Source organism: Micromys minutus, assembly GCF_963924665.1.
Source record: "Micromys minutus genome assembly, chromosome: 1".
Lineage (NCBI taxonomy): Eukaryota > Metazoa > Chordata > Mammalia > Rodentia > Muridae > Micromys > Micromys minutus.
In genome coordinates this window covers 73,028,310-73,048,164 of record NC_137969.1, presented here as the reverse complement: position 1 = coordinate 73,048,164, position 19,855 = coordinate 73,028,310, and the positions used below count along the sequence as shown (strand labels likewise).

At 38.4% G+C, this 19,855-nt stretch overlaps 1 pseudogene across 1 annotated transcript; it reads right to left on the bottom strand.

Annotated features, from left to right (window-relative positions):
- Nucleotides 1-17,205: 17,205 nt before the first annotated feature.
- Nucleotides 17,206-18,971, bottom strand: LOC308430227 (small kinetochore-associated protein-like; annotated as a pseudogene). The gene is made up of 2 exons: nt 18,925-18,971; nt 17,206-18,029 (listed from the first exon to the last, which is right to left on the bottom strand). The product of its transcript is annotated as a small kinetochore-associated protein-like (transcript).
- Nucleotides 18,972-19,855: the final 884 nt, after the last annotated feature.

Below are 19,855 nucleotides of genomic sequence, written 5' to 3'. Positions count from 1 at the left end.
TCTATGGAAAAATATATTTGGGATATGGAATATGAATTTAATATATATTTATATTATAGGAAAATACTTGTTTGTTATTTTTTGTGTGTAAAAATACAATTATTCTGAAAAAATAAATAAATTTTCAATATATCATCTCTTCAAGTTATCTTAGTAATTAAATAAGAATTTCCAGGAAACAGCCTTATTTCCAGTTCTCTCTCTCTCTCTCACTCACTCACGCTCTTTCTCTCTTTCTTTCCCTTTTTTCCTCTCTCTCCATAAATACCTGCATATTTTACATATCAATTCAAAGAGAATATTAAAAAAGATCATCTCAAAGGTAATCTTTAATGGGGTCTCCAATGTTCTGATTGTTTCTCTAGGAGCAGTTTTATTGCTTATCATCTCTTTAAGAACATATTTTTTTTCTTGATATTCTCACCCAAAAGTTAATTTTAGTAATTACTGTAAATCCATTCTAAGAGGAATGTCTACAGACATGAAGCACCATGGTCTAGGCAAAAGTCAGATTAGTCAGGTTTGGCAAAACTGCTATCAGGACAAGATTTGTCTCATGCGGACAGTATGGGACCTATCAGACTGTGGAGTAACCCAGGACTCATACAAGTCTCAAAGTTCAGATGTATCTCTTGTCAAGCTGACATTAATTTTGTAATTTGTTGAATTTGTAACTCTGCTGTATGCTTTATTCTTGGATAACAACACATTTTATCCACTTTCCAATATAGAAAGGGAGCACTGGAAACACATGTTTAAGACCTGTAAGCTGCTAAATAGATATTTTTTAAAATAAGGTGATAAGATTGCTTAGCAAAGAATGTAATGTTTCAAAGTTGAGATTTCTGTTATTATTTTATAACATAAAGTGTTGGACTTCCCTAGGTTACTCAATCTACAGTTTACTAAATTCTGTCTTTTGTTTGCGCACTTGCAAAGGGTGCCTGCATGGGCTTACCCATACACGTATATCACCCTTTGATTTGCATTTATCCACAATGGTGAAAACCTTGCTGTTTGTTGTAAAAGCATCTATTCCAGAATGCTATCCATTTTGTTGGGCTAGCCGGATCTTCCATATCAACTCAGTATTAAGTGTTTTATCAGTGTTAACATCTCTTAAATAAACACAGCACCATCAAAAGTCATTGCCTTAAACATATTTTTGAGTTTTATATGTTTTACACAAGTGTTTTATGTCATAGTTGTTATTGACCTACTTTATAGCTACACATTTCTTGATTGGAATGATTCCTGCATAGTTTTGATGTCAATAAATGAATAAGTTAAAAACTATTTCTTTTTCAAATTGTGTATTCTTGTTTTGTGTACATGGTATTGAGCTTGTCTGGGGGTATGTGCACAGTGTGTATGCCTGGTGCCCCTCATGGCCAGAGGGTAGGGTAAAAGCATTGGACCTGGTGTTAAGTACAGTAGGAAAACAGCAGTGCATGCTGGCAGTAGAACCAAGACCTTATGCAATTGCAGCCATGATTTTAACTGTGGAGACTTCCAACCCTAGGAACTATTTCTTCTTTTGCTTCTATTAAGAGACTTAATTTTAATGTATAATGTATTTGTTTTTTAATTTTAGGACTTAGAAAATTTCTACAGTGATGGTGGTATAAGAATCTGGCGATCTCTCTATGAGTGTGAAGCTATTTTCCTTAAATATTTTTTTTTTACTTCTCTTGAAAATTTAAATATACTGGCACATTATTTTGCATAATGATTTCTCACTATTAAACTTCTGTGAGATTTTCAAGAACTGCACTGACATTGACCTTTTATATTCTGATCCTGACAATTTAGACTTATTGTCATTGCCTTGCTAAGGGTTTGCCAATAACAAATAAGTTTCTTAAACACATAAGTTTCATATTCTTTTTTCACACATTTACTTTTTTTAAACTTTATTTTAAAAAACAAAGATAAATGTACAGATTTCTAAGCATTTTTGCATAAAAGTGTACAAATACATTTTTATAAGGTTGTAATTAAATATTTGTGGGTACATATACATACACATATGCATATATGTAACAATAATATAGGAAAAGAGGTTACTAATTTGAGGAGATAGGAGAGAAACTGGAAGGGGCTATAGGAAGGAAAGGGGGATGTGATACAGTTCTATCTTAATTAAAATATATTCTTATTTTTCTTTTTTTCTTGATCTTCACACAGTCTGTGGGTTGTTTCTGGGGTGTTCAGAGCTTTCTGGGGTTAGTATCCCATTATCAGTGACTGCATACTACGTCTGTTCTTTTGTGACTGGGTTATCTCATTCAGGATGATATTCTCTAGATGCATCCATTTTCTTGAGAATTTTGTTAGGCCATTGTTTCTGATAGCTGAGTAGTACTCCATTGTGTAAATGTACCACAATTATTGTATCCATTCATCTACTGAAGGTCATCTGGGTTCTTTCCAGCTTCTGGCTATTATAAATAGAGCTGCAATGAACATTGTGGTGCATGTATCTTTGTTGTATGTTGGAGCATCTCTGGGGTAAATGCCCAGAAGTGGAATAACTGGGTCTTGAAGTAGTACTATGTCCATTTTTCTGAGGAACCGCCAGACTGATTTCCAGATGGTTGTATCAGTTTACAACACCACCAGCAGTTGAGAAGTGTTCCTCTTTCTCCACATCATTGACAGCATCTATTGTCATCTGAGTTTTGGATCTTGGCCAATCTGACTGGTGTGAGGTGGAATCTCAGGGTTGTTTTGATTTGCATTTCCCTGATGGCTAAGGATGTTGAGCACTTCCTTATATGTTTCTCAGCCATGCGATATTCCTCAATTGAGAAATTTTTGTTTAAGTCTGTACCCCATTTTTTAATAGTGTTGTTTGATTCTCTGGTATATCGCTTTTTGAGTTCTTTGTATACCTTGGATATTAGGCCTCTATCTTATGTGGGGATGGTAAAGAACTTTTCCCACTCTGTTGGCTGTTGTTTTGTTTTCATGATAGTGTCTTTAGCCTTACAGAAACTTTGCAATCTCATTAAGTCCCATTTGTCAATCTTTTACCTTAGAGCTCGAGCTATTGGTGTTCTGTTTAGGAAATTTTCTTCTGTGCCATGAGTTCTAAGGTTTTCCCTATTTTCTCATCTAGTAGTTTCAGTGTACCTGGTTTAATGTGGAGATCTTTGATCCACTTGCACTTGAGCTTTGTTCCATGAGATAAGAAAGGGTCTATTTTCATTCTTCTGCATGCTGAGTGCTAGTTGTACCAACACCATTTGTTGAGTAGGCTGTCCTTTTTCCATTGAATGTTTACAGCTCCTTTGTCAAAAATCAGGTGACCATATACATGAGGGCTCATTTCTGGATCTTCTATTCTATTCCATTGATCCACATGCCACAGTACCATGCAGTTTTCAGCACAATTGCCTTGGAATATAGCTTGAGGGCAGGGATAGTGATTCCCTGAGATGTTTGCTTGTTGTTGAGGATGGATTTCGCTATTCTAGGTCTTTTGTTATTCCAAATGAAATTGCACATTGCTCTTTCCAACTCAGTGAAAAACTGGGTTGGAATTTTGATTGGGATTGCATTGAATCTGTAGATTGCTTTTGGTAAGATGGCCATTTTTAAAATTATCCTTCCAATCCATGAGCATGGGAGATCTTTCCATTTTCTGAGATCTTCCTCGATTTCCTTCTTTAGGGGTTTAAAGTTCTTGTCATACAGGTCCTTCACTTGTTTAGTTAGAGTCACACCAAGGTATTTCATAGTTTTTGTGACGATTGTGAAGGGTATCTTTTCCCTAATTTCTTTCTCCACATGATTGTCCTTTGAATATAGGAAGACTACTGATTTGTTTGAGTTAATTTTGTATGCAGCCACTTTGCTGAACTTGTTTATCAGCTGTAGGAGTTCTCTCCTAGAATTTGTGGGGTTGCTTAAGTACCCTAATCTGCAAATAGTGATGATTTTACTTCTTCCTTTCCAATTTGTATCCCTTTGATTTTCTTTTGCTGTCCAATTACTCTGGCCAGGACTTCCAGTTCTATGTTGAATAGGTAGGGGGAGAGTGGGCAGCCTGTCGAGTCCCTGACTTTAGTGGGATTGCTTCAAGTTTCCCACCATTAAGTTTTATGTTGGCTGTTGGTTTGCTGTATATTGCTTTTATTATGTTTACATATAGACCTTGGATTTCTCTTCTTTCCAGGACTTTTAACATGAAGGGGTTTTGAGTTTTGTCAAATGCTTTCTCAGCATCTAGTGAGATGACCATGTGGTTTTTTTCTTTGAGTTTGTTTATATGGTGGATTACATTGATGGATTTCCATATGTTAAAACATCCCTGCATGCCAGGGATAAAGCCTACTTGATCATGGTGAATGATCATTTTGATGTGTTCTTGGATTCGGTTTGCAAGGATTTTGTTGAGTATTTTTGCATCAATGTTCATAAGTGAGATTGGTCTGAGGTTCTTTTTCATTGTAGGGTCTCTGTGTGGTTTAGTCATGAGAGTTATTGTAGCCTCAAAAAATGAGTTAGGTAGTTTTCCATCTGATTCTATTTTGTGGAATAGTTTGGAAAGTATTGATATTATGTCATCAATAAATGTCTGAGAAAATTCTGCACTAAACCCACCTGGACCTGGGCTTTTTTTTTGGTTGGGAGGCTTTTGATGATTCCCTCTATTTCTTTAGGTGTTATGGGATTATTTAGATGGTTTTCCTGGTCCTGATATAACTTTAATACCTTGTATCTGTCTAGGAATTCATCCATTTCCTACAAATTTTCCAGCTTTGTTGAGTATAGTCTTTTGTAGTAGGATCTGATGATTTCTTGAATTTCCTCAGTTTCAGTTGTTATTTCTCCACTTTCCTTGCTGATTTTGTTAATTTGGATATTCTTTCTTTGCCCTCTAGTTAGTCTGGTTAAGGGTTTATCAGTTTTGTTGATTTTTTTCAGGAACCAGCTCTTGGTTTTGTTGATTCTTTCAATGGTTCTTTTTGTTTCTATTTGGTCAATTTCTGCCCTACGTTTGATTATTTCTTGCCATCTACCCCTCTTGGGTGTATCTTCTTTTTTTTATTCTAGAGCTTTCAGCTGTGCTGTCAAGTTGCTGATGTATGCTCTCTCCAGTTTCTTTTTGGAAGCACTCAGAGCTATGAGTTTTCCTCTCAGTACTGCTTTCATTTCATCCCATTGGTTTGGGTACATTGTGTTTTCATTTTTATTGAATTCTAGAAAATCCTTAATTTCTTTCTTTATTTCTTCTTTGACCCTGCTATCGTTTAACAGAGCATTGTTTAGTTTCCATGTGTATGTGGGCTTTTTGTTGTCTTTGTTGTTGCTAAAGACCAGCCTTAGACCATGGTGATCTGAGAGTATGAATGGGAGTATTTCAATCTTCTTATATCTATTGAGGCTCGTTTTGTGACCAATTATGTGGTCAATTTTTGAGAAGGTGCCATGAGGTTCTGAGAAATAGGTATATTCTTCATTTTTAGGATGATATGTTCTTTAGATATCAATTAATTCTAGTTGGTTTATAACCTCTGGTTGTTTTACAGTATTCTTGTTCAGTTTTTGTTTCCCTGATCTGTCCATTGGTGAGAGTGTGGAATTGCGGTCTCCCACTATTATTGTATGGGGCACAATGTATTTTTTGAGCTTTAGTGGGGTTTCTTTTATGAATATCGGTGCTTTTGTATTTGGAGCATATATGTTATGGATTGAGAGTTTCTCCTGACAAATTTCCGCTGTAATGAGTAAAAAGTGTCCTTCCTTATCTTTTTTGATAACTTTTGGTTGAAAAAGTACTTTATTCGATATTAGAATGACCACTCCAGGTTGCTTCTTGGGGCCATTTGCTTGGAAGGTTTTTTCCCCACCCTTTTACTCTGAGATTGTGTTTGTCTCTGAGATGAGTTTCTTGTATGCAACAAATTGCTGGATACTGTTTATGTATCCAGTCTGATAGCCTATGTCTTTTTATTGGGGAATTGAGTTCATTTATGTTAACAGATATCAAGGAATAGTGGTTGCTATTTCCTACTATTTTTGCTTTTGGAGGTTGAATTGTGCCTGTATGTCGTTTTTCTTTTGGTTTTCTTGCTTAGGATTTTTCTTGTTTTTATTAGGATGTAGTTCCCCTCGTTGTAATCGGTTTTCCACATATAATTCATTGTAGTGTTGGGTTTGTTGTCAGATATTGCGTAAATTAGTTTTGTCTTGGAATATCTTAATCTCTCCATCTATGGTGATTGATAGTTTTGCTGGGTATAGCAGCTTTGGCTGGCACCTATGCTCTCTTAGGGTCTGCATGATGTCTGTCAGGCTCTTCTAGCTTTCATAGTCTCTATTGAGAAATTGGGTGTAATTCTGATTGGTCCGCCTTTATATGTTACATGGCCATTTTCCCTTATTGCTTTTAATATTTTTTCTTTACTTTGGGCACTTGGTGTTTTGACTATTATGTGTCGAGAGGAGTTTTTTTCTGATCCAATTTATTTGGAGTTCGGTAGGCTTGTTTTATGCTCATGGTCATCTTATTCTTAAGAGTAGGGAAGTTTTCTTTTATGATTTCGTTGAAGATATTTACTGTGCCTCTTAGTTGATATTCTTCACCCTCTTTTATTCCTATTATCCTTAGGTTTGGTCTTCTCATTGTGTCCTGGATCTCCTGGACATTTTGGGTTAGGAGCCTTTTGGTTTTTGCATTTTCTCTGACTGTTTTGCCTATGTTTTTAATGTTGTCTTCGGCCCCGTGTTTCTCTCTTCCATATCTTGTAGTCTATTGGAAATGCTTGCATCTGTGACTCCTGATTTCTTTTTTAGGTGTTCTACCTCTAGTGTTATCTATTTTAGTGTTTTCTTTAATGTGTCAATTTCCGTTTTAAATTCCTTCTTCCATTCCTTCATCTCTTTGGTTCCGTTTTCCTCTAGTTCTTTGAGTTCTTTGAGTATTTTTTTTTTGTTTCCTCTTTAAAAGCTTCTAATTCTTTATGTTTTTCCTCCCGTCCTTGTTTAAGGAATTCTATCATCGTCTTGAAGTACTATTTTACATCTGTGTCTTCTTTTTCTGGTGTGCTTGGCATTCTGCTGTTTGCTGTGATGGGAGAGCTGGGTACTGGTGTTGCCAGGTTGTCTTGGTTTCCTTGGGGTATGTTCTTTTCCTTTCCTCTTGCCATCTTATGTCTTGTGTCCCTGGATCACTGCTGGATCACCACTGGCTCACTGCTGGCTCACAGCTGGCTCACTGCTGTTTCTGGTGGCTGGTGGTCTGAGTTTGCCTTCCTCACACTGTGTTGTCTGGCTGGGAATAGCCAGATGCAGGGTTACTGGTTCCCTGGAGCAAGCTGGGGTGGTGAGGGGGAAGCAGGGGACTGCAAGCTGGCTCACTGCTGGTTCACTGCTGTTCCTGGTGGCAGGTGGTCTGAGTGCAGTTCCTCACACTGTGTTGTCTGGCTGGGAATAGCAGGATGCAGGGTTACTGGTTCCCTGGAGCAAGCTGAGGTGAGGAGAGGGAACAGAGGGACTACATGCTGGCTCACTCCACACATTTACATTTTAATTTTTATAGTCTTTCTTTCTCTTTCCAGAATTTTTTTTTACATTTTTTTCTCTCTCTGCTTTGTCGAAGATGGAGATTTTTTTTTACTTTCACACATATTGGAGAACATATATTTCCTTTTAACTACAGCTCTAACGTTAGGTCATAAAACTTGATTTCTTAGGTTTTAATTTTCATTCTGTTCAAAATATTCTTCAATTTCCTTTTAGGATTTGCATTTTGACCCATGGGCTAAGGACACGTATACTATCTAATTTATTAAACTTTGGGGACTTTCCAGTGATACCAGTGTCAACATACACTTCGACTTTAATGACACTGCTATCAGAGAAGGCATGCTGTGTGATTACAACTTTGGGGTTTTTTTGAGACTTGCTTTATGGCCTAGCATAAGGTCAATATTAGTAACTGTTAAGTTTTCAGTTGAAAATGATATGCCTTATGCAGGTATAGACTGTGTGACTCTATAAATGTCAAGTAGGTCAAATTTGTTAGTAGTGTTTTCAAATCCTGTAGTACTCTACTAATACTTTGTCATGATTTTAAACCAGCCACTAAAAGAAATATGCTAGAACCTCTGGAAACAAGTATTTGGCTATCCAATTTCTCTGTTTTTTTCTTATTTCAATGATTTATTTATCTTCTATTATATAATATTTTTGTTTGATTACTTTAGGTATGTTTTAAAATTCATTTAATTGCTTTATTAAAATTTTTATGCAATTTATTTTGATCATGTGTTTTTTCTTTTTCAATTTCTTTTATATCTTCCCCAAGTCCTTTCCCACCCAATATCATGTTTCTGTATCATTCTTTCTATTTGTTTGTCTGTCTGTCTGCTTGCCTGTCTATCTATTTTTCTGTCTTTCAAAAAAAAAAAATCAGCAGTAATATAAAACAAAAGAAACAAAATTCTTCACAGAAACAAAATTCAAAACAAACAGGAAAAAGACCAATGAGCAAAAGAATGCCAAAACCAAGCAAAAGAAAAGAAAATATCCACAGAATTACTGGAGTTAGTTTTATTTTAGCTAACTACTCTTGGGTGTGGGCCTACACTGGAATATGGTTGACATATACAGTGAGGCTCCATTGAAGAACGCTGATTTTCACTTAGCCAGAGGAGTAGGACCCTGTATCTATTTCTCCTTCTCAGCGCTGGACACCCTGTAAAGCTTGGACATGGGTGGGTCCTGTGCATGCTGCCACTGTTTCTGTGAATTCACATGTGCATCTTTCCTGTTCTACTTAAAGGTGCTGCTTCCTTAGACTCATCCATTTCTGTGACTCCTACTAGCTTTCTGCCTCCTGTTCTGCACAGGTTGTTGAACCCTGAGGGGAAGGGATTGGGGAAGCCATCTAGTTTAAGAGTGAGCTCTCCAAAGTCTCATTATCCTCACTGTTCAGCCATGGGTCTCTGTGTTAATTCATATTTACTCTACAAAGAAATTTCTCTGACGTGGGTTGAGCAAAGCTTTGATCCATGGGCATACAAGTGTGTTATTAGTACTATTTTGTTGCTATGTTACTTTAGAAAACTAATAATATTAAGGCTTTGTTTGTCTGTTTTTAAAAATAGCTCCATAACCTATCTGGTCTTGGCTTATTGACCCCCATTAATACTGCCAGTATTGGGTCTCTTCAATTTAAATTTACTATTGGGATCAAGCTTCATTACAAATGCAATAGTTTAATGGGTTTTTCCTCATTACTGTTCATGATTGCAGGAAGTTGGGACAGAAACTCAAATAGAAATCTGGAGGCAGGAACTGATATAGAGGCTGTAAAGGTGTGCTGCTTACTGGCTTGCTTCCTATAGTTTTCTATAGAAACTTAATTTTCTATAGAAACCAAGACCACAAGTCCAGGAATGGCATCACCCACAATTGGCCAGGCTTTCCTATATCAATCACTAATTAAAAAAATACCTTACAGTTGGATCTTATGAGGCATTTTCTCAATTAAAGTTTCCTGCTTTTAGACAATGCTATCTTGTGTCAAATTGACATAAGACTAACCAGCATAGGTATCAATAACTTCTTATTGAGTGTGCCTTGAATGTAGGAAAAATGTGGTTGGTTACTCCCTTAATATTAGAGCCACTGTTGCATTAGTATGACTTCCAGGCAGGTTGTTTTTGTTTGTAATTGGTCATAGCATTTGTAGTTGGATGATATTGATAGTTACCTTACTGTTTCTCCAGTAACATCCAGAGTATCTTTTAGTACCATGAAAATTAGTCAGTAGAGGTAAAGCTTATACTTAGGCACCAACTTGACTTCTCCATAGTCAGTCAACAATATAAGTAAGTGATGCTTTCAAAATTAAGGCCATACCATCAGGTTATAGAAAACAGCTGTGTTGGCTTGAATGACAAAGACCTCCATAAACTCATAAGTTTGAATAGGTCAGTAAGGAGTAGAACTGTTTCAGAATATGACAGTGATTTGGATATGTGGCCATGCTGAAAGAAATGTGACATTGGGAGTAGGCTCTGAAGTTTTAAAATCCCAGGCTAAGCCCAACATTGCAAGATTCGTCTGTCTATCTATCCATCTATCCATCTATCTATCTTTCTATCTATCTTTCTATCTATCATCTATCTATCTATCTATCTATCTATCTATCTATCTATCTATCTATCTATCTCTGTCTCTCTCTCTCTCTTTCTCTATCTATCTATCTATCTATCTCTCTCTCTCTCTCTCTCTCTCTCTCTCTCTCTATCTATCTATCATCTATTTATCTGTCTATGGCACCATGCTTCTAACCATAAAGATAATACATTTGAAACTGTAACGAAGCTCCCAATTAAATGCTTTCTTTCATAAGAGTTGCCTTGGTCATGGTGTCTTTAGACATCAATAGTCTAAAGTCACCAAACTTTAGTTTTAAAGTCACCAAGTCAGCAAACAAGACTTGGATTTTAAACTTTTGGTAGAATTCACTAGTGAAGACATTTGCTCAATGATTTAATTTCGGTGGAAGATCACTTTTCCAACATAATATTATTATTAATTAGGAAATTTCATTCAATGAACCCATATAACCCTCCCTTTTCATTTCTCCCAATCCACCCTCCTATCCTTGCACCCTTCCCCCCGACAAGCAACAAACAGAAATACCATGTCTAGTTTGTGCTGCCCCTATACTCATTGGAGCATGGTCAGACTCCAAGTGGTCATTCACTTAAAGAAATCTGTTCTTTTTTTCTGCATCCCTATCAGAAGCCATTAATGGTGAAGAAACACACTTTAGCATCTTTATCACTGTTTTAAGTACTGTTTTCGATAGCTTCATATCTGTACTGTTTCTTTCTCGGGGGCAGGGAGAGTTGCCACAGAAGCCTTCAGTGTGTCTCATTTTCAGGTATGAATCTACGGTCATCAATATCATTACAAAAGAAGTTTTCTTGCCCCTAGCAGCCACTGATGGCATAGATTGTGAACCTCAACAGGGTTTCTGGTGGCAGCTTGGATCATGGACATTAATGTGATTTTCAGTGGCAGCCAGGTCACAGATGTCTTTCAAGGAGACTTACTACAGAAAATAAACCATTTTTGATCTTAGATATTGTTTTAGTTAGGGTTTCATTGCTGTGGAAGAAAAATATGACCAAGATAATTTTTTTTATTTTAATTTTTTATTTATTGCTTTTTTATTTGATTTTTAATGTATACACTGTCTACATGCATACCTGCATGCCAGGAACGGGCATCAGAACCCTTTATAGATGGTTTGGAGCCACCATGTGGTTGCTGGGAATTGAGTTGAGGACTTCTGGGAGATCAGTCATTCCTCTTAAATGCTAAGCCATCTCTCCAGCCCAACCAAAGTATCTCTTATAAAGGAAAACAGTCAGTTGGGGCTGGCTTACAGTTTCGGAGGTTCAGTCCATTGTCATCGTGGTTGGAAACATGACAGCATGCAGGCAGACATGGTGCTGGAAGAGCTGAGAGTTTTATATCATGATATATAGGCAGCAGAAATGGTCTAACTTCTATAGGCAGTCAAGAGAAACCTCTGATCCCAGACTGAGAGAAGGTTGAACATAGGAGCCTTCAAAGTCCGTCTAAACAGTGACACACTCCAACAAAGCCACACCTACTTCAATAAGGCCACACCTCCAAATAATGTCACTTCCTGTGGCCAAGCATTGAATATATAGGGAACAAACCTATTCAAACCACCATAGAGATCTTGTTGTACAGAGTCAGGGTGATTTTGAAATTGGGCCTTATGTGTGGGGACTGGAACTGTGTGAGCTCCAGGCTGCTGTGCACCATCTTGCTCTGGATGCTAGGTAGCCTGGGTGCAATCACCATGTGTGCAGTCTACTGGCAGCACTCGGGACCCTGCTCTCATTCCCACAGAAAGGCAAACAGTATGAGTAGAAGAAGCATCAGTGGCTTTATGCTGTTGGTATGGCCAAGTAGGGTCACATGCCTACTGGATGTCAACAAGGTGAGCTAGCCTATTGGTGACCTTCTGGTGTCCAGAGGAGTGGCTCTACTTGACAATCCTTGGTTTTACTCAGCAATGATAAGCTCTGTAGTCTGCTGTGGCCATGCTCTCTTACCTGTTGCTGCTTCCCTTTTTGTATCTAGTTTCATTTCTTTCAATTTCAAGGGCTCCTTCATTCTGCCATATTTTTTCTACCTCACCTCTCACATCTGCTGGAAGATTATTGATCACTTATTCAGTCCTTTTTAGATGGGGGGGACAAAAATATTCTCAGGAGGAAATGCAGAGACAAAGTTTAGAGCAGAGATCAAAGAAAATGCCATCCAGAGACTGCTCCACCTGGGGATCCAGCCCATGTTCTGCCACCAAACCCAAACAATATTCCTGATGCCAAGAAGTGCTTGCTGACAGGTCCCTTATATAGCTGACTCCTGAGAGGCTCTGCCAGAACATAACAAATACATAGGAGGATGCTCGAAGCCATCTATAGAACTGAGAAGCGGGTCCTTAATGAAGGAGTTAGAGAAAGAATTGAAACAGTTGAAGGCAATCGCAACCCCATAAGAACAACAATACCAACCAGCAGAGCTCCCAGGGACTAAAGCACTATCCAAGAGTACACACGAATGGGCCCATTTCTCCAGCTGCACAGGTAGCAGAATGGCCTTGTTGGACATCAATGGGAGAAGAAACCCTTGGTCCTGCCAGGGCTTGATTCCCCAGTGTAGGGGAATGTCAGGGTAGGGAGATGGGAGGGGATGGGAGGGTGAACACCCTCACAGAAGTAGGGAGGGCCAGGATAGGGTAGGGGATATGGAGGGGAATCCAGGAAAGGGGATAACATTTGAAATGTAAATAAAATATATCTAATAAAATCAGTAAAAAAAAATCTCTATTTCAAAAGACTGCTGTGATTTTCTAATTTTTCACTCAATGTTGATAATTTATATATTTCTAAGAATTTGTCCATTTAATCAGAATAAATTTATTAGTCTGTACGTGTTTCCAGTGTTTGTTTATAATTCTTTCGATGAGCAAATTTTTTAGTAATGTCATTATTTTGGCTTGATTTGTTCTCCTTAATCTAAAATTTGTAGTCAAGGTTCTCAAGGTAAAGATCAACTACATTTTGATTTGTTCAGTGTTACTCACATGTAGTAGAAGCCAAAGTAAGGAGCATCACCATTGTGTGCATCATCATGAAGCTCACAGTCTACTAGGATATTTTTCTAGCTGGTGCTGACAGTAGTAACATCTGTCCTTGTATTGTTCTGACCTTAAATAAAAAAATTGGCCTTAATCTTCATCATTCTCTGTGTCATTGTCTCTTGTTTGTATCCATGAAAGTAAAGTTTCATGTTAGGAGAGATAGATTTTCTAAGGTAAAGAGATTTACCACTGTGATAACATTAATTGAATGTTTTTGAAAACTCTATAACTTGCAGATAGATTTAACTAACAATTTCAATATTAAAACCTCTACAAATTACAAGCAACCAGCATATCTAATTTGCATAAATTTTGATGGAAACAAGCCCATATGCAACTTCACGGAGAGGCTCTAAAAAGAGTAGAAACTAAGTAAAAGGTTGGTAGGAGATAATCTACAGCCATTCACACAAATGATATAAATATCAGATATTCATATAAAAACAGGTCAACTTCTTACATCAGAACTAATGTAAAATACAAGTTAGAATAAGAAATAAGTTTTATTATAAAGCGAGTAAAGATTTAAAGATATGATAATTGCTGTTGGTAATAGTATAAAAATAGATGGTTTTATAATCTAAGCTCTAGATAAGATGAAGTTATACAAAAAAAGACAGCAGAGTATATCTACAAAAGGAGACATACTCAGTTTCCACATATCATTGAGATTTATGTTCACGAAGAAGTTTGAAATTTGGTAAAATAGACACACTCTATTCATGACCTATGTAGAATTTCCTTAAAATAACTTTATCTTTTATGTCTTTGTTCTAGGAATGATGTATACTAGCAATATGTTTTTGAAAAGTAAATTTCTCATTTTATGTTTAAACAATTGATGCTTATATCTTTTAAATCATAGAAAGTTATTAGGAGCTTGAAAAATACAGAAGCATTCATAAAAGTATAATAACTATTGTTGCTAAATGATGATGAAATATTTTTATTAAATTTTCCAAATTTTCTAAAACAAATACATGATTTCATAAGGAGACAAAATGCTTCATGGTCCCAATCATATATCTATCAACATACTCCTAATGCTTTATAAGAGCTAAACATTTTCATATTTTGGCTTTATACTTTCTGATAGTGTATTTTGTATACTGAGAAATTATATGAAGGCTCTATTCAAGGCAGTGCTGGCTGCCAGCACCTTCTAGGCTGAGGGGCCTCTTCAAGACCCAGGGAAGTTTTACAGGGAGACAAGGCAGTAGGTGATGAGACCTCAGATAACACAGTATCTCCAGAACAACTTTAACAACCATGCTAAAGTCAGGTCTTTTGTTTTTATTGATTCTTTGTGAATTTCACACCATGCACTCCAATCCTGCTTCTGTTCTTGTCCCTCCATATTTACCATCTGCTTTTTACCATATTTACTACCTTGTAACCTCCTCCCAAAAGAAAGAAAGAAAGAAAGAAAGAAAGAAAAAAAAACACAAAAATATAACAAAAGAGTAAAGAAAAAAAACCCTCCCGCCCAAAACTAACTCTTTATAGAAGCTGCTGCTTTTCAGTGTGTCACAAAGTATAACCCCTTTCCCAAACAACTTTACTTGTAAATGTCCACTGCAGTAAGTGTTGGTATAGGCTGAGGCCTCCGACTTCCTCTCCACAGGTAACACTGAATTCTCATGTGGGCTCCTCTCAGATATCCTGTTGTTGCCCTGAGTTGCCAAGATCTGGTGGTTTTTGTTCTTCACAACTTGAACCTTCAAGTGCCCCAGCTGTTAGTTCATAGATGGTGTAGATGTTAGGGTGAGCCCACTCAAAGTCCTGGATCTGGGCCTAGGTGCTGACTGGATTTGATCCACCAGCTCTCCTGTTTGCAGAACTAGCTCTCCTGCACCCAAGGCACCGGAGCCTGCTTCTCAGCCCTTCCCGGGCTAGTGGTAGGACCAGCTCACACACTCTCTCATCTTTGGGCTGGTTCTCCCACACCCATGCCACCAAGGTTTGCTCTACTGAACTGTGCAGGCAAGGTGTGGGCCTGTTCTATCATATGCAGTAGGGGGTGAGAGGCAGGCCAGTTCTCCTGTACTGCTCTGATCAGGGGTGGGGACAGAATAGCAAGAGAATCAGAACTAATGTCTCCAAAACAGTGGCAAGGTGTGTGGAAGTGAATGTCTGTGGTCTAGGCTGCTGCTGAGGGCCATGTGCATGTCTGTGTGCTTTGGCCAACTATGCTAATGGCCAGGATCTGTGCTGCAGTTGAGGTGTGCATTGCTGTGCTAGATGTACATTGTTACTGGATCCTAGGTGGAAGTACATGATTCATGTGGCTTCAGGATGCTATGGGCAAGGAAGCTACTTGTGCGTGGGTATTTTCACGTGCAGTCTCACAGCTGAGAGTGAGAGACATGGAAGGCTTCTGTGAAAGCCTCTGCCTCCTGCCCCACAAAACAACACAACAAAAACAATAACAACAATAGCAAACAGTCCAGAGAGGTAGCTATTGAAAGAGAGTCCTTAAAAACTGTAATAAAGATGCTTGATTCTGCAAGGATTGTGGGGGAGTGGGGACTCCATTTTCTTTAAGGTCCAGCCCCTGGAAGTTTGACCATGCTCCTGTGTGTGTATATAGGCAACACGAATTAGATTTGGTGTTTTGTTGTTGTTTGTTCGTTTGCTTGTTTGTTTGCTTGGAAGGATGCAAGGGTGAGAGGTAAACCTGGGAGAATTAGGAAACAAGAGATTGGAATGTACTGTGCAAAATTCCTAAGTCATTAATAAAATATCATGTTGGGAAAAATAAATGGTACAATTATATGAAAAAAACCCAAAAGATTATATTTCATAATAAAAATTTTAAGTTCTGTATTTAAGTTTAAGTATTGCATATGTGTTCTGTTACAGTGTCAGTCTTGGACACCAACCAAAATTTATGTGGGATGATTAAGTTTCTCAACTTAGGGTATAACTAAAAGTACAGGGTTTTGTGTGTAAATGAAGTAAGTCTTCGTGTATTTGAGTTGTCCTTCACACACATTTTGTTTGTTCTGCTTCTTTTGTAGGCCATAAGAATGGGACAGACAGGGGCAGAAAAGTCAGGACTGTAAGGCCAGTTAGCTCTAAAAGAGAATGGGGCAGCGAATGCTAACTGGCACTTGAATGGAAGCTACAAGGAAGTTGCTTCACCTCAACCTGGGCGGAAATCACAGAGCAGTGTTGGGAGGAGGGAGTTTGACATGATATAAGAGTTTCAAGGTCATATAGAAACTTTAAGCTAACGTTCAGGAGACCGGTTCTCTGGTTTCCTTTAGTGGTTGCCCTAATTAACATTCGTACAAACAATGTATGAGAGTTCTCATTTTCCACTTGTTTTATAGCACTTGTTTTGTTGTTGCTTTTATATTGTTTATTGCTTATTTTTATTCGTTATGATAGCCATCTGAGCAAGTAGTGTCTCATTGAGTTTTGAGGTTTGTTTCCTTAATGACTGATAATGCTGATTATGCAAATATTCTTTTTTTTAAATGTTCATAGAAATATTTATTTCAGATACTCTAGGTGTAGTTTCAGGTAGGTGTTACTTTGTATACCTCCATCCCATTTATTAAGCCAAAAAAAAAAAAAAAAAAACCTTCAAGAATTTCAAGTTCATAAACTTAGCTCAACCATATAGACAACGGGGACAGCATGGCTTGAAGTGACATCTGCACATCGCATGTGCTGTCATGGTGTGGGCTTTCCTCCCATGTTTCCGAGTAAGAGTTTCTAGGGTCTTCGAGGCATCCCAGTTCTAGGGGCTGTTGCTCTGTCTGTTGCACAGGAAGTGGAGTCAAATTCCCATGTTCCTCTCTTGCAGGAGAGCTGAGCCATCTGAAGGCGGGGCATTCTGCTTAAAGGATGAACCCAAGCATCAACTGCCCTTATCTGATCAACTGCTGCAGGTCTTTCCTAAGGGATGGTGAGTCACTGTAGATATCCTAAGTGGCCTCTGCCGAGTTTATCCAGGAAGAAGCCGTCTGGCTGCAGGACTTGTGTTACATTTCTAAGAACTGCTCCATTTTCTCCAGGCCTACTGTGAAGTCACTGGCTTCATCCTTACATAAAGCTTGTTGTTCCAGGAATTGGGCCCTTTCTTCTTCTTTCAACTTCAACTTTACCTTCAAGGCCTGGAGCTCCTCTATCTGCTTCTTGGCAGTTTCATTGAAAACCTTCAGTTCATTTTTCAAAGTTTCTAGCAGCAGCATGGAGTCTGAGTGATCTGTGGTAGCTTCCTGCTTTGATGCCAGGGTCTCTCGGCCTGGGTGGGGACCTTTGCTCTCCAAAATGGATAAGCAGTTATCCTGAAACTTCTCTAGTAGCTCCACTTTCTGGGTCAGGTCCCTCAGTTCTTTCTGGGTCTCTGTCAGCTTCTGGTGTAACTGTTGACGGCCTCCAGCCGGTCTTACTTATCCTTTAGTTCCTCCTCTTGCTTTTGTTTATTCAATGGCTTGTAGCTGTTTCTGATGTTCCTCCTGCCAGCAGTCTCTGCAGTGTTGGCCTGCCCATTCTCTCGTCTTGGTTTGGTGACTTTTGTAACGTCAGGCTCTGAACCTCCGGGATGAAGATGTCTAAGCGTATCAGTTTCTCTGGATTTAACAGGTAGTTTGGAAGTAGCTCGAGTTTCTGTATCTGCGGGCAAGCCTCAGCTCGGCATTGAGTGGGGCTGCGCTTCGCACGCTGTCTTAGCACTCGCCATCATAGCCGGGTGGCTTGGCTGGACCCCGGGTCCGGCTTTTCCCATCCGCCTTCTCCGCTCCCTTTCAAAAGATGCTCCGCAGCAAGTGCCCAGTCCTCGGTAGAGTTTGCCCGCAAATATTCTCTATTGAGAGTACATCATGTCTGACTGCAGCAATGTGTGTGTGTGTGTGTGTGGTGTGATTATTGGCAATTTGTATATCTTCTTAGGAGAAACACCTACTCATGTTCACAATCTTTTTTTTAAATTGTCTTTATTTTTGTTCATGTATATGAGTTTCTTTCTTATATAGTCTACATAGTAAGCTCTTATCAGAGATTATGTCCCAATATTGTTTTCTATTTTGTGGGCTATATTCTCTCTTTCATTGCTGGTGTCCTTCCATATACACAAGTTGGTTCTGACGCCTCACACAGCCATTTATTTTTGTGTTGTTTCCTTTCTTCTTTCACTGTTCACTGACAAATCCAAACTAACCAGAGTTTGCCTGTTCTGCTGTTGTTTAACAGTATTATGATTTTTACCTCCTAAGTGAGTCATTGAATTTGAATTAAATTTTACATGTGACCATCCAGTTGTCCTCTACGAGCTTTTGAAAAGGAGTCAATCTCCTTTTAGTCACCCATTTTTACCCTTCTCTAAAATCTGGGTGATTGATACCTTACGTCTTCGGGGGACTCTGCTGTCGCTCCTAACTATCCACTCTGATGGTAGCACAACGCCACCTTATTTGCAGCTGGTTTGTAGTATGTACCGAAATGGAAACCGTGAACGTTCATTTTCCTTTTTCAAAATTGTCTTGCCTGTCCAGACTGCCCCTGTATTTCATAAGCATTTTAGCATTGGCTTTTCCATGACTGCAAGAACAACAGTTAGAACTTTCTCTTCATGGCTTGGGAAATTGAATTTAGAGCCTAATCTATGCTGGGCTTACACTCGACTGTCACGGGCCTTTCCTGGTTTGCTCAGTTGTTTTAAGACAGTCTTGCTCATAAGTCTAGGGTGGCCTTACACTTACGATATTCCAGACTCAGATGCTTCCTTATCTGAGATAAACTCTCCCATGGCCAGAGAATTTTAATATAGATGGTATTGAATTTGTAAACAGCAAAGTAGTATTTCTACCTTATTAAAACCTCCTTCTTAAACACAGAAGGGATTTCTAGTTATACTTTATTTTCTTTGAACAATATTTGACAGTTGTGGGTCTGTTCTCATGTCCTCAGTTAAAGTGTTATTTATGCAGAATGAGGGGAGAGTCATAGAGAGAGGAAGGGAGGGAGGGAGGAAGGGAAGGAGGGAGGGAGGGAGGGAGGGAGAGAGAGAGTCAGAGAGAGACAGAGACAGACAGTGGAGAGAGAGGGGGAGAGAGGCAGAGACAGACAGAGAGAGTGGAGAGAGAGGAGGAGAGAGACAGAGACAGAGATAGAGACAGACAGAGACAGAGAGGAGAAAGAGACAAGAGAGATTGAGAAACAGATAGAGAAGAAAGACAGAGAGAGAAGAGAGAACATTAAAAAGCTGGCTAAGTCACTAAGTCATCCAGTACTTACTAAGCTGGTATTCGAAGCTGGTTGGTCAGACGTGGAGACCTTACAACTCTTGAGAACTTGCAAATCTTGAGCAGATAACTTGAGATAAATGATATTACTCTTTGAACATGGAGCATACAGAGAGCGTAATTACACCTGTCTTGAATGTCGAGGACAGGAAAATTTCTCAGGAAGATAATCCTGAGCTTCAATTAGTCAGACAGCAATTGTCAGCTGAGTAAGTTTGGAGACTGGGAAATTGTGAATATGTTTCAAACACTGCATGAGAATTTTAGCATTTTGAACAGACAAAACAACTGCTATTATCATAATTTCTGTCTCAAAAGTATAAAAAATATTTTGCATTGTTTTCCAGAGCTTGTTATAAATGCTCCAGGTTAAAATAAGAACAAAAAA